This window comes from Balaenoptera borealis (genome assembly GCF_965194805.1).
Source record: "Balaenoptera borealis genome assembly, chromosome: 11".
In the NCBI taxonomy this organism is placed as follows: Eukaryota; Metazoa; Chordata; class Mammalia; order Artiodactyla; family Balaenopteridae; genus Balaenoptera; species Balaenoptera borealis.
In genome coordinates, this window is record NC_138868.1 from 72,512,743 (window position 1) to 72,525,848 (window position 13,106).

Sequence of the window (13,106 nt, forward strand, 5' to 3'; positions counted from 1 at the left end):
CAATTTGCATGTCCTTGATGACTAAAGATGTTGAATGTTTTTTCACGTGCTTACTGACCATTAATTTACCATCTTTTGTGAAGTGTCTGTTCAAATCTTTTGACCATTTTTAAATTGAGTTGTTTGTCATTTTATTATTGAGTTTTAGGAGTACTTAGTATATTCAGAACACAAATTCTTTGTCAGACATGTTTTGCAGATAGCTTCTCCAACCCTGTGGCTTGCCTATACATTTTACTAATGACATTTCTTCTGATGAACAGAGACTTAATTTTGATTGTGTAATTTTTTTTTTTTTTTTTGGCTTTTGTCTTCCCCCAAGTCATGAAGATAATCTCCTATGTTTTCTTCTAGAAGTTTTATAGCTCTGGCTTGTATGTTTAGGTCTATGGTCCTTCACAAACTGATTTTTGTGGATAGTATGATTTAGGGCAAGATTAATTTGTTTCCATATGAATATGTAATTATTTCAACGCCATTTGTTCCTTTCCCAATAGGGTTGCTTTAACACCTTTGTCAAAAATAAAATAAATGTCTAAGTATGGGTCTGTCTCTGGGCTCTTTATTCTGTTCTATCCATCTGTTTGTTGATCCTTGTGCCAGCACTGCACTGTCTTGATTATTGTAGCTTTAGGGTAAGTCTTGAAGTCAAGTAGTGTTAAGTCTACACCTTTGATTTCTTTTTTCAAAACTTCTTTGAATATTCTAAATTCCTTACATTTCTACAGAAATTTTAGAATCAGCTTGTCAATTTTGACTAAAAAGCATATTAGGATTATGATTAGGATTGAAATGACTCCATAGATCAATGTGGTAATTGCCATCTTAACAATACCGAATCATTCAATCCATTAACTTAGTGTATCTCTCCATTTATCTACATCTTCAATTTCTCTCAGCATTGTTTTTTTGATTTTCTCTTTGTTGTTGATTTTCAGCAGTTTGATTATGATATGCCTGAAGGTTTTTATCATTGTTTTGTTTGGTTTGGTTTTGATATTAATCTTTCTTGGCATTTATTGAGGTTTTAGAGTCTATAAATATTTGTCTTTTTCCAAATTTATAAACTTTTCACCCATTATTTATTCAAATACTTTCCTGTGTTGTGCTTTCTCTCCTCTCCTTCTAGGACTCCAATTATATGTACATAAGACATTCTGATATTGTTTCAAAGATCTATGAGTCTCTGCACATTTATTATATCTCTGTTCAGTTTGAATCATTTCTGATGATCTATCTTCTAGTTCATTGACTTTTTCTTCTTTCATTTCCCTTGTGCTTTTAAGCACACTTATTGCATTTTTATTTGATATTTATTTTTCAGTTCTTATGTTTTTATTTGATTCTTTTTAAATAATTTCTATTTATGTGCTAAGATTTTCTATATTTTCATTCATTATGGACATATTTTCCTTTACATACTTGAGCATAGTTACAATAACGTCTTTAAAATTCTTGTCTGCTAATTCCATCACCTAAGTCATCTTAGAGTTGGACTCTATTGATTGTGTTTTCTTTTTAAAATCTGTTTTGTTGTATGTTGAATAATTTTGGAGTGTATCTTGGTCATTATGAATGATATATTGTAAAAAGTCTGGATTCTATTATGCTGTTCTAGTGAGTATTGACTTTTCTTTATTCAGGCCTTTAGAGTGGCTGAACTCAAACTACAAAACTCTATCTCCCCAGTAGCAGCTGGAATTTCAGTTCAGCTCTTTTAGCTGTAGCTGGGACTCTTAAAGTCTGCCTCTTACATATGTGGTTTGGGGTCAGCCACAGATCTGGGCAGAGTTTATTCGTAGAATGTAGGGCTTCCCTTCTGCCCTGCATATCACAGACAGGGCCCTATTCTTAGGCTAAAAGTTGTAAATCAGGAAACTTACCCCATGCCATTCTCTTCTTCCAATGGTTCAGTCTGCTCTGGGTTTGCCTGGTTTTTTTCTCTCCAGTACCTTCAACTAGGTGTTCTTATATTTTGCCCAGAGTTTATATTTGTTATCTACAAGATGTATGGTCCAAGAGGAGCTACTTGGCCATACCAGAAGGTTTCGATTACCTTTTGAGTCATCTAGTTTACTTTCAACAAGATAATTCATAGCTCTTTCCTGGGATACTATTTATGTTTTATTTCAAGCACCACCTCAGATTGATCGGTTATGTTGAAGTGGATACTGAACTTCAGCAGAAAAGGGTGAGATAATCAATCAGCAATGTCTGTCTTGGACAAAGGAGAGAAAATGTAAGCTGGATATTTGTCATTTCTGTTATGGTTACTTACAAAACAATATAATACTCAGCTGTTTGTACCTACTAGAACATCTTCTTGAAGTCTGTATTTGCTTGTTTGATGGTTAATCTTCCCCATTAGATGTAGACTTCATGAGAGCAGGGATTGTGCTTGTAAAATTCACTCTTATACGTTCAGTGTCTATCATGTGGAATACAGCAGGCTCTCAATAAATATTTGCTGAGTGAATGAGAATAGTGTCTGATCAGGACCCATTCCAACTTGGTACAAGTTATCATCAGTGATCTACCTCTGAAAAAATTAAACAATTTTAGGAATACCTAATCCAGCTTCATTTTTGTTTTAGTCTTACTTTTAAAATTATATAGCAAATAGAGAACACAGATTAGCAAAAAATAAAATAAATCAAATAACCCCATTTTTCTCCTCACAGACATAACCATTTTTGTCACTTTTTTCACATAGCTTTTTTTTTTTTTTTAAAGGATTTGTTTATTTATTTATTTATGGCTGTGTTGGGTCTTCGTTTCTGTGCAAGGGCTTTCTCTAGTTGTGGCAAGCAGGGGCCACTCTTCATCGCGGTGCGCGGGTCTCTCACTATCACGGCCTCTCTTGTTGAGGAGCACAGGCTCCAGATGCGCAGGCTCAGTAGTTGTGGCTCATGGGCCTAGTAGCTCCGCAGCATATGGGATCTTCCCAGACCAGGGCTGGAACCCATGTCCCCTGCATTGGCAGGCAGATTCTCAACCACTGTGCCACCAGGGAAGCCCTCACGTAGCTTTTTATTATCCTTCAATTTTGTTTCTCAGTCTTGGGTGCATATTCTAATTATCCGTGCATCTTTGAAAAGTCATGATGTTCATGCCACATCCCAGACCAATTAAATCACATTCTCAAGGATTGGGACCCAGGCATTAGTATTGTTTTTAATTTCGAAAATGATGCCAGTATGCAATCATGAGGACCCAAAGATGTCCCAGCTAAGACTACGAGAGGTTTTTCAGATGCTATTTTTTGTCTCCTACATGGTACAGTCCCTGCCCTCCAGGAGACTTCAAAGAAAGCAAGACTTGAACTAATTAAATATGAAACAATTAGAAATCAAAAGGGCACCAAAGATACATAATCAAGTGCTAAACTGCATAGAAGCTGTGAGTTAAATGTGCCAGAATAGACATTCCTGAGTGAGATCAGAAGTGGACTCACCTGTACTTCTTACTCCTGGGCAGGGAGCCCTGCCAGTTACATTGAGGGAGTCTCCTCCCTCTATAAAGGTTTGGTGAAATGGGCACAGTGACATGTTAGAATGATAGATGATGCTGATTCTACTCCTCTCTTCTTTGAAAATTTCTGCTTTATAGAATCCTAAGTCCCCAGGTTCCTGGCCTCCACCCTCTCTTTGTGGGAAAGCATTTTAATTTTTTTTTTTTTTTTTTTTTTAGTTTCGTCTGTCTTTGTGTTTTTTTAAATTTTTTAAAATTAATGTTTATTGGAGTATAGTTTCTTTATGATGTTGTGTTAGCTTCTACTGCACAGTGTGGGAATGAGTTTCAATTCTTTAACTGACTTCAGAATTTGAGAAGACCAACCCTCAACCAGAGAATCTTCTGTGGAAAATGCCATATCTGACCAGGTAGCCTGCCCCTCTGGAGTGGAACCCAGATAAGTCGGGCATAAACATCTATCCCCACCCTATTTCTCCAGCTTGCCCTAGGGGAACCGATCAGCAACCAAGCATAGAGCCTTGTTCTTGACCCAGGTGGCATAAGAGAATCTGCTGGGAGATTGTAAAATACCTATTCTTAAGCCCTGCCCCAGAGCAATTACATAGAACCTCTGGGTGATGGTACCCAGGCACTGGTACTTTTGTCAGGCTCCCCAGGAAATTAGGATGTGACAAATATTGGTGAGGCAACTTCGTGGTCCATTTTCATGGGTTGTGGGTGGATCTGAAATCTCCCTTCCTGCTATTCCTAGAGGCAGTCAGGCCTTATGTTAAATAAGCTAGGGTTTGAGTCCCTCCTTTGCCATATATTGGTTGTGTGATATCGGCTAACTTACTGAACAGCTCTGACATTCCATTAGTCAATGGTAAAAGAGGCAAAGTAATAGTTCCTACCAATGAGATTCCACAAGACACCGTATATAAAGCATTTGGTACACACTGTACCTAATAAATGTCTGTTTCCTTCCTTTCCTGTACCTCCCAGCCCCACCCTGCCTTAGCATTGCAATAAGAGCTACAGGCAGCTCTGGCTTGGTTTTTTGCTATTTCTCCTTGATTTGACCATGGCCACTGCATCAGTCTGGATTTGCAGCCCTTGTCCCTGGATCTGGCATTCTGATCCAGCCTCCTGAACTTGATCCGGCTCTTCTTTCCTGCCTTGCAGGTTCCAGGCCCAGTTTCCAACACCTGTTTCTGTTGCGCAGCCCTAAGCCCCAAAGCGATGGTTTCTAAAAGTAACTGGCCCCATGTTGCTCCAGCTGCCTTTTAGCACTGGGAGGGGGTGGGACTAATTTTAGACTTGTCCTGGACTAACGTCTGAAAAAAAACAAGGCCAGGCAAATCCAACTTACCCGCTCCACCGCCCAACACTCAGTATCTGGGTTGGAGTTTACAGAGAAAGTTTGAGGAGATGTTGCCACAGGGTTTGTGTGTCTGCATCCTACCAGGCACCTTTTATGGAAATATAATACATGAAACCATTTGCCTCAAAATCTATTTGGATCTGAGCCTCAGGGGTTGTGCTGAGTGGGAGTAACCACAATGTAAACCAGAGTTTTTGATATGCTAATGCTTGTTCTGAGCTGGGCTGGATTGTTTTCTGCCTCCCTGGGGACAGGACCAGGCAGGTGTGAACAGGACCCTGGAACTGAGAGCCTGCAGGAAAGAGGCTTATGAAGAGAAAAGATAGAAGCGGTTACTGATTTATTTGTGTTTTAGAGAAACTGAGAAGGAAATAAGATGAAGCAGCAGGGTGACAGAAAGCCCTGATTGAGAGAAGTAGGGATGACTTGGCAGCTCCTAGAACAAGCCTGGCCCAGAGAAGGCTTTTAATGACCATTTGCTGCATGAGTGTGGAGTGAAAGGCTTCTGAGGTGGAGAAAAAGAGAGGCTTTGGGGATGCCCAATGAGTATCTCATGCTTTGGAAGGAAGGGCAACCAGTTCCAAGCAAATTGGGTATCAAAGGACTGTCCAGGGGACCCACAGCATCAGAAGGGATTTGTGGCCTCTGGGTCAAGAGGAAATGAGAGGGGAAATTAACTCTTACAGGGTCTGGCCCATAGACTAACAATAAAGTGTTGAGGTCCCCCAGGGTTAACAGATAAAGAAGACAGAAAAGATTAGTGAAAAGAGTAGGGCCTTTAGAGTGAGTCAAACTACTGATAGTTTCCCCACTACATCACTTAATGCTGTGTGACGTTATGCAAATTACTTAACTACTCTGAGCCACAGTTTCTCCGTATATTTATTAAACATTCACCAACAGATATTTATTGAACATGCACCAACAATTTACTGAGCATCTATTACATGAGCCAGACAGTTGGATACTGTGGTGAACAGACCCATTTCTTGTCCAGATGCATCTAACAATCTGGTAGGGAAGGCAGACAAGAGAACAGGACAAGACAAAGGCAGATGGCGCTAAGTGCTGTGAAGAAAGTAAACAGGCTAAAGGATGGAGGGTCATTTGGAGAGGGATGAGGAAAGCATCTGTGAGGAGGGGTCTTGGAACTGACCTCCGAATGGTGGGAGGAGCCGACCCTGCAGGAGAACGCTCTAGGCGGAGGGAAGAGCTGGTGCAAAGACCCCCAAACAGCAGTGAGCTGGACAGGTGTACAGAACAGCAAGGATGTTCTGTAGACCTGTGGATGGGGAACAGTGAGCCAAGAGGAGATGGACTGAGGTCAGGTGAGAGGCAGACTCCTTGAGAAGGAGTCTGAATTTTGTAAGAGGAGAATAACTCCCATTTCCGGGAGCGTGAAGACAGACAGGGTTGGAGCTGCTCCAGTGGAGGACACGGTGCAGGGCAGACTCTGAGGGCAGAGGCGGTGAAGAAGTGTGTGTGAAAGAGGTGCCCGTGGGACTTGAGACCCTTAGAATGCCTCCTGGATGTCAGCTGGAGCTGAACAGGTAGGAACCCCTGCCAGAGGAAAAAAAAAACATTTGAAATCTGGTCTAGGACAGAACCTTTTTTTCTTTTTTTTGGCCTCGCGGTATGCCTTGTGGGATCTTAGTTCCCCGGGGCCCTAGGCAGTGAAAGCGCCGAGTCCTAACCACTGGACCACCAGGAAATTCCCAGAACCTTTTTGATTAATATAATTCAAAATCTACTTCTGGGAAGAAATGAGTGTTCCTGGTAAAATGCTTAACTAATCAATTTTCTGATCAATTTTAACTAGATTAAACTTTGTTCTGGGAATCTAATCACCTAACCTCCTACTTGCCAGTTGTCTTACTGTTTAGCCAAATGTTTAGCCAAATAATCTTTCTTTTCTTTTTGTATTGTAGTCCAATAATGATGTAACTATTCTCTTCTCCTAAAAAAAAACCCTACCAAAAGTGAATCTTTGAATTCGTCGACTGGAGGCCTTTTCACTTGCCACAAGATTGTAATAAAACACTGACCTGTGCTTTCAATGGAATTTTCTGAAAAGTTGTCTGTAACACCCTGGTGTGGTAGCCAGTAGACGTGTGAAGACTTCTTCAAGTTTTCTGTGAGCCCATGGCCCCTTCGCCCCCTGAGCTCCCTGTAGCTCCTGTGCTGTCTCTGGCTGCACATGGCCTTACCTATGGGACTTCTGCTAAAATCCAGCTCCTATGAGCCCTTGTGATTCGGTGAGGAGTGAGAGGAAGGCTATTATGCATTGAATTGTGTCCCCCCCATTATGAGGTACTGGGGTCCTAACCCCAGTACCTCATAACGCCATCTCATCTGGAGGTAAGTTTTTTACAGAGGTCACCAAGTTAAAATTAAGTCATTAAGGGGCTTCCCTAGTGGCGCAGTGGTTGAGAATCTGCCTGCCAATGCAGGGGACGCAGGTTCGAGCCCTGGTCTGGGAAGATCCCACATACCGCGGAGCAACTGGGCCCGTGAGCCACAATTACTGAGCCTGCGCGTCTGGAGCCTGTGCTCTGCAACAAGAGAGGCCGCGATAGTGAGAGGCCCGCACACCGTGATGAAGAGTGGCCCCCGCTCGCCGCAACTGGGGAAAGCCCTCACACAGAAACGGAGACCCAACACAGCCAAAAATAAAATAAATAAATAAATAAAAGCAAAACAAACAAAATCCTTCCTTGGCAAAACAAAAACTTGGTAGCCCTAAGCCAATCCCCCCAATTAAAAACAACAAAAAAAAGTCATTAAGGTGGGCCCTAATCTAATATGACTAGCTTCCTTATAAAAAGGGGAAATTTGGAGGCAGACCTATACCCAAGAAGGACCATGTGAAGATGAAGGCAGAGATCAGGGTGATGCTTCTATAAGCTAGGGTACACCAGAGATTTCCAGCAAATCACCAGAAGCTAGGGGAAAAGCATGGAACAGCTCACGGCCCCCTGAAGGAACCAACCCTGCCGACATCTTGGGTTTCGAACTTCTAGCCTCCAGAGCTGTGAGACAATGCACTTCTGTTTAAGCCACCCAGTATGTGGTACTTTGTTATGGCAGCGCTAGCAAACTAATAGGAGGACTTTAAATGGAACATTTATAAAACATGATTCTCAAAGCCTCCTTCAGCATCCCCAGCATGGAGTAGCACAGAATCTTCGACCTACCTTGTCCTAGCCTCTCTCTTTCTTTCTGGCTCTTTCTCCATCTCCCTTATACCCCATCTCCTCCCGACTCCACCCCTTCTCCCTCTTTCTTCTCTCGTCTCCTCAGAAGAAAACAAAATTTCTTTTCTTATATCATGCATAAGGGTCTTGCGCCCACCTGAAATAGCTTATCAAATTTTAAAGTAAATTTTGTATACAATTATAATAAATGCCCACAATCCTTAAGGTAAAGCTTGATGAAGTCCAGCTTTCCTGCTGAGGCTTCCCTCCTTCCCCCCATCCCCCCACGGTGGATCCTAGACACTCGGTATACTGCCCATGTCCTTCAGAGCTGCCACTTCCCAATCCTTGAAATCTCCATTCATCCAGAGGGGCCCTTTTCATTTTAATCACCCGAGGAAAACATGCTGAAGATATTTTTTTGAATGTGGGGAATTAACAAAGATGAAGGTATCTTTCCATTGCTTTTTTTCAGCTCCTGGCTTCATGTTGACATGAGAGCAGAAAGTGCCTCTGGATTTTTGTCCTCTCTTCTTATTCCTGAGAGTGGCTCCCACCGCCCAAACTTCTAGAAGGGAATGATGACCCTTGTCCGTAAAGGCTCTTTTCCTCAGCACTGGTTCTGTGAGGTAATTAAAGCAGAAAAATGGGTGTCACATGGGTTGAGTTAAATTTGACACAGAGCTAGACCTTGAGAGTTAGCATACAAGGAGAAAATTGCATAGAATTCAAAATAGCATAGAAAGTCTCTTATAAACTATCATTTTGGAGACTGAAATGCTATTTTTCAGTAAGTCCAACACAACCGTTGCATCCTATACAGAAGTAAACTGCCATTCCTTCAGATGAAGTAGCTGCCTTTTAGACAGACAAGCATTGTACTGTGTCTTTTTATCTAGCATCACATTTAGAATGGCAAGTATCTCAAACTGAAGCTGACTGAGGGAGCCTGAGATTCATGTCTCCCATCTCACATTCCTTCTGGAGCACATTTATTACATAGACTGGTTTATTAAGCAGAATTGCCCACAGTATTTAAATGGTTGTTCTCTCTCTTGAACCCCAAGTTCATAGGGTTTGATTTGCTTCATAATGAGCCTTCACCATATAGTAATTCAGATAAATTTTTATCATCTTAAAAACCCATTCAGAATTTGTCCTTAGGTGAAAATCACCTTTAAGTGGAATTTTGTTAAAAAAGGAGGAATAACTGACTTTACTTTCAGTGGTGTCAGCTGCGTCAGACTGATTTGCAAGAGACCAAACCTCCCACTGACAAACAAACAAACAACAGAAAGGCTATACGTTAAAAACAGCTAAAGGAATTAGAGTGTTACTGTGGAAGCTAGGACTTGAGGGGACAAGGTCTCTGAGTGAAGAGGAAACTCTGGTTGAGGTGAGCCTGATATTTTACCCTCTCCTCAAGGGATTTGCCAGCTCATAATTAGTTTAGGTTGAGAGACTGAGAAGCCAAGCAGAAAGCAATGCAGTGGTTAAGCAGAGCTCTGAGCACAAATTGAAGTTCAGGACCACCAAGGGAGCCAGGATAGAAGGACCAAGAGAGAAAGGAGCACAGTGAAGTGATTTTGACAATCTGAGATGCTTTACTCCTCAAAGCATTTGTCTATTCATAAGTTGCATGGTGTCATGCTGATTAGCCAAGCAGAAAGCGTCAGATAAGAGGCTGAGAACTTAGGCAGGCTTCAGCCATCTCAGCATGGTAAGGAGAGGGAACCTGGGAATCTTAGGCTTCCATTTGTCATTTTGAGAGCTGTGCCCCAGAAATAAGGGCAAATATGAAAGAGACTCGGTGTTACAAAAATTGAAATTCAGCTTGAAATCAGTTCAATCCCCATTTGGACTGCCTTGGAGAAGTAATTTGGGCTGTAAATTTACAGTAGGTGACTGTTGCCCACTGACCTCTGGTTACAAAAATAAGCAGAGGCTCTAAGGCAGCCCTAGAAGGCAGCCCTTTGCAGGAATTCTGAAAGAATGGCTGTGCTCGTCCCCAAGTTCAGCAGCACCTGCCCCTGTTTAGGTACCACTCGGAGTGTGATATGAAAAGAGGCTTTAAGATGTATCTTTGTCCTCAAGGCATTTGCCATCTATGGGGTGGATGAGTGGGGGTGGGGAGGGGAGGAGACCAACCAAAGAGTGTGACAAGTGCTCTGAAAGAATGAATTAAAAAGATGTCCTGGGAGCTTAGGGGATGGGGCACCTAATCTACTCTTGAAGTATGTGTGTTGGGGGCAGGAGGGGAGAGACTTCCCAAAGAAAGTGACACCTCAGCTGAGTCCAAAGGACCAGTAGGATTTTCCCAGATGAAGAAGGTGAAGTGTATTAAAAGCAGGGGGAATAACATGTGCAAAGAAAAAGAGAGCATGACTTGTCCAGCCAACAGCAAATAATTCCTTCGTGAGTGAGGGCGAGGGAGGAATTAAGGATGACACTTAGGTTTCTAGCTTGGGCAATTAGACTAATTTTCTTATGAAAAATAATTTTAGTCAGTGCCTTATTTATCTGCCTTCTAGAGTGAAAGCATCTTAGATGAAGAAATCCAAAACCACAAAAATGTATTGAATACTGGCTACTTGTCAGACACTTCTATTATCCCATTCATTCCTCACAACAACCCAAAGAGGTTAGTACTATTATATTTTACCATTTGAAAGATAAGAAAACCTGTTCTAGATCCCCCAAATTGTAAATGGATGACTTAGAATTTGAGTCCAAGTGTATCTTACCCTAGAGCCCGAACTCTTAATAGTAAGCTTTTTTAGGTGATCGTACTTGGATTTGAACATTAAGCTGCTTTGAGTTGGTTCTTGAATCCACCCAGTTTGGTGTGACTCATAGAGCTGACCCCACAAGTGATGGAATCGGTGTTTGTAGGTCCTCTTACGCTGGGAGCCTTGGATGCTGTGTAGACGGAAACTGTGCCAGTGGTTAAGTGGGCTGAGCCCTGAGAATGGAAATCCAGGGGCCTGGGGCTGGTTCTTAGCCCCCCTCCCCTCTGTGGGTCCCATCTGGGGAGGCTCAGAAACAGGAGCTCTGCCCAGCCATTTAGCACTTCTGCCGAGGAGCCGCACTTGCCATGGAAACCAATTAGTGTCAGCTGGGTGCAGGTGCTGTTCCCCGGGCTGTGACCATAAACAGCGCTCAGCAGCGTGTGCAGGGAACTCATTACATTGGCGCTTCCATCCCATCCCTCTTCCTCCAGAAAGGGGACCCGGAAACGCTCTATCGCATCCCTCTCCGAAAGGACAGCAGCCCCCTTCTCTCTCTAGCCCTCCAATGGCAGACAGGCACATTTTAATCAGTACGGCCCTACGACTCCCAGATTGTCTTCAGACTCCTCCTGGATTCATTGGCTGGGTCTCCGGGCCCAAACCAGGCAATGACCCTAATGATCCTGATAATAATCATTCCCATAATCACAGCTTAGAATTTGCAAAACACTTTCACTTGGATGAGCTCCTGTCATCTTCACCGCAGGGCAGGGTGGGTATTATCATTGCCCTTGCAGCCGAGGAAACCAAGACAAAGCGGTGAAATGACACTGGTCAGTGACCACTTCAGGGCAAGCGCTGCTCTCACGGGATCGCCTTAGAACCCAGGGTCAGTGAAGGCAGGGCACCCTAGCCTCGGGTACCAGCCAGGAGTGGGGGCGTGGTGGATTCTCTAGGGCTGCTGCTGTGGGTGATTCCTTGGAAAAGGAGAACTTCTGAACTGTTCCCCTTTGGTGCCCAGGGCTCATTTGAGGAGCTGCCTGGGCCCAGCCCAAATCTGTCTGCACAAGGCTACCCCAGTCTCTTCTGCAAGTTAGAGGGCCAAGAATCTTCACCCACAGCTGTTGGAACAGGTCTAGACCCCTCCTAGTTCACCTCAGAGAGGAATGTCAGCCATCCCCAATGCCAGGCTGACAGGCTGCTCTTCAAAACAGCCTCAGGAGAGAGAGGCCTGGAAGTGGTACCTGTCGTCTTTCTCACCCCTGGGAGCTTTTCACATCAAGGTTGAATGGAATCTAATACAGGGTGGGCAAACTGAAGCACGTTCTCCTGTAGAGGTGATGATTGCTCCCCTCCCCCTGCATGGTTATTTGGATGAGGCTTACAGGTCCATTTGAAAGATGTACGTTTCTGTCTGCAAGCAAAGCGGCACGCCAGGTCCCTGCCCTGGGCCCCCAATGCTCTTTGTGAGGTCTGTGTCTGTCAAAGACACCTCTCATCACCTTGGATTAAGTCCTCTGCCCCTGAGCCAGTCTTTTTATATTCCCAACATTCCAGGAAATGGAAGGAAGGCGGGAAGGAAGGGAAGGAATAAAGGGATCGGGGGCCCTGGTCAATTCCATTACTTTGGTCTATAGGGGCAGCAATACAACTTTAGGTTCAAGAAACCTGGTGTTGAATCCTGGTTCTGCCACTTAGTTCTGTGTTCGTGAACAAGTTTTTTCACATTTTGGAGTTTGGATTCCTTAGCTATAAAATGGGGATATTAATACCGGCTCAGCCTGACTCAGAAAGATGTTATGAGGACTGCGTACCATAAAACAAGGTAAAGTGCTTCAGTGTAAGCCTGGGACAGCCTCATCGCTAGGACTTGCCCTATCGGCAGTTCTGATGGGGAGGTCTACATTACCAAGCCCAGTTTGGGCATGGAGCTGGGGAAAGCAGAAAAGAAGCAGTGGGTTGATGGGCTTCAATTCAGGAAGACAGGCAGGCCTGGGGCATCAGGATAGAGGAAAGCCATGCCCACAATTTCAGCTTTACTCTGGGCCTTAAATTTTGCACAAATGGCTATCTGCCACGATTATGATCTTCCTGAGCCTCAAGTGATTCTGGAAGGGGAAACCTCTAAGTGGCAGCTCCACAGGAGTTAAGGGACAGGGCTGGGACTAAACTCTGTGCCTCCTGAGGCTTATGCCTGTACCCTTTCTCCATATCAGTCACCCTGATAAGGAGGGACATTTTGATTTGGGGATAGAGCAAGGAAAGTTGAGGTTATTTTGGAGAATGGGCCACTTCAGGGAGATTAGGCCTGGGCTAAGAGGAACTGTAGCGAGACTTGTCTAAGAA

At 43.4% G+C, this 13,106-nt stretch overlaps 1 long non-coding RNA gene across 1 annotated transcript in view; it reads right to left on the reverse strand.

The window, feature by feature from the left end:
• The window catches only part of LOC309606629, a 63,285-nt gene extending 56,109 nt beyond the window's left edge, over positions 1-7,176 (reverse strand). The window contains exon 1 of the long non-coding RNA XR_014231991.1: positions 7,172-7,176. This is a non-coding gene — a long non-coding RNA (uncharacterized lncRNA). The remainder of the gene's footprint in view (positions 1-7,171) is intronic.
• Between the last annotated feature and the right edge of the window lie 5,930 nt (positions 7,177-13,106).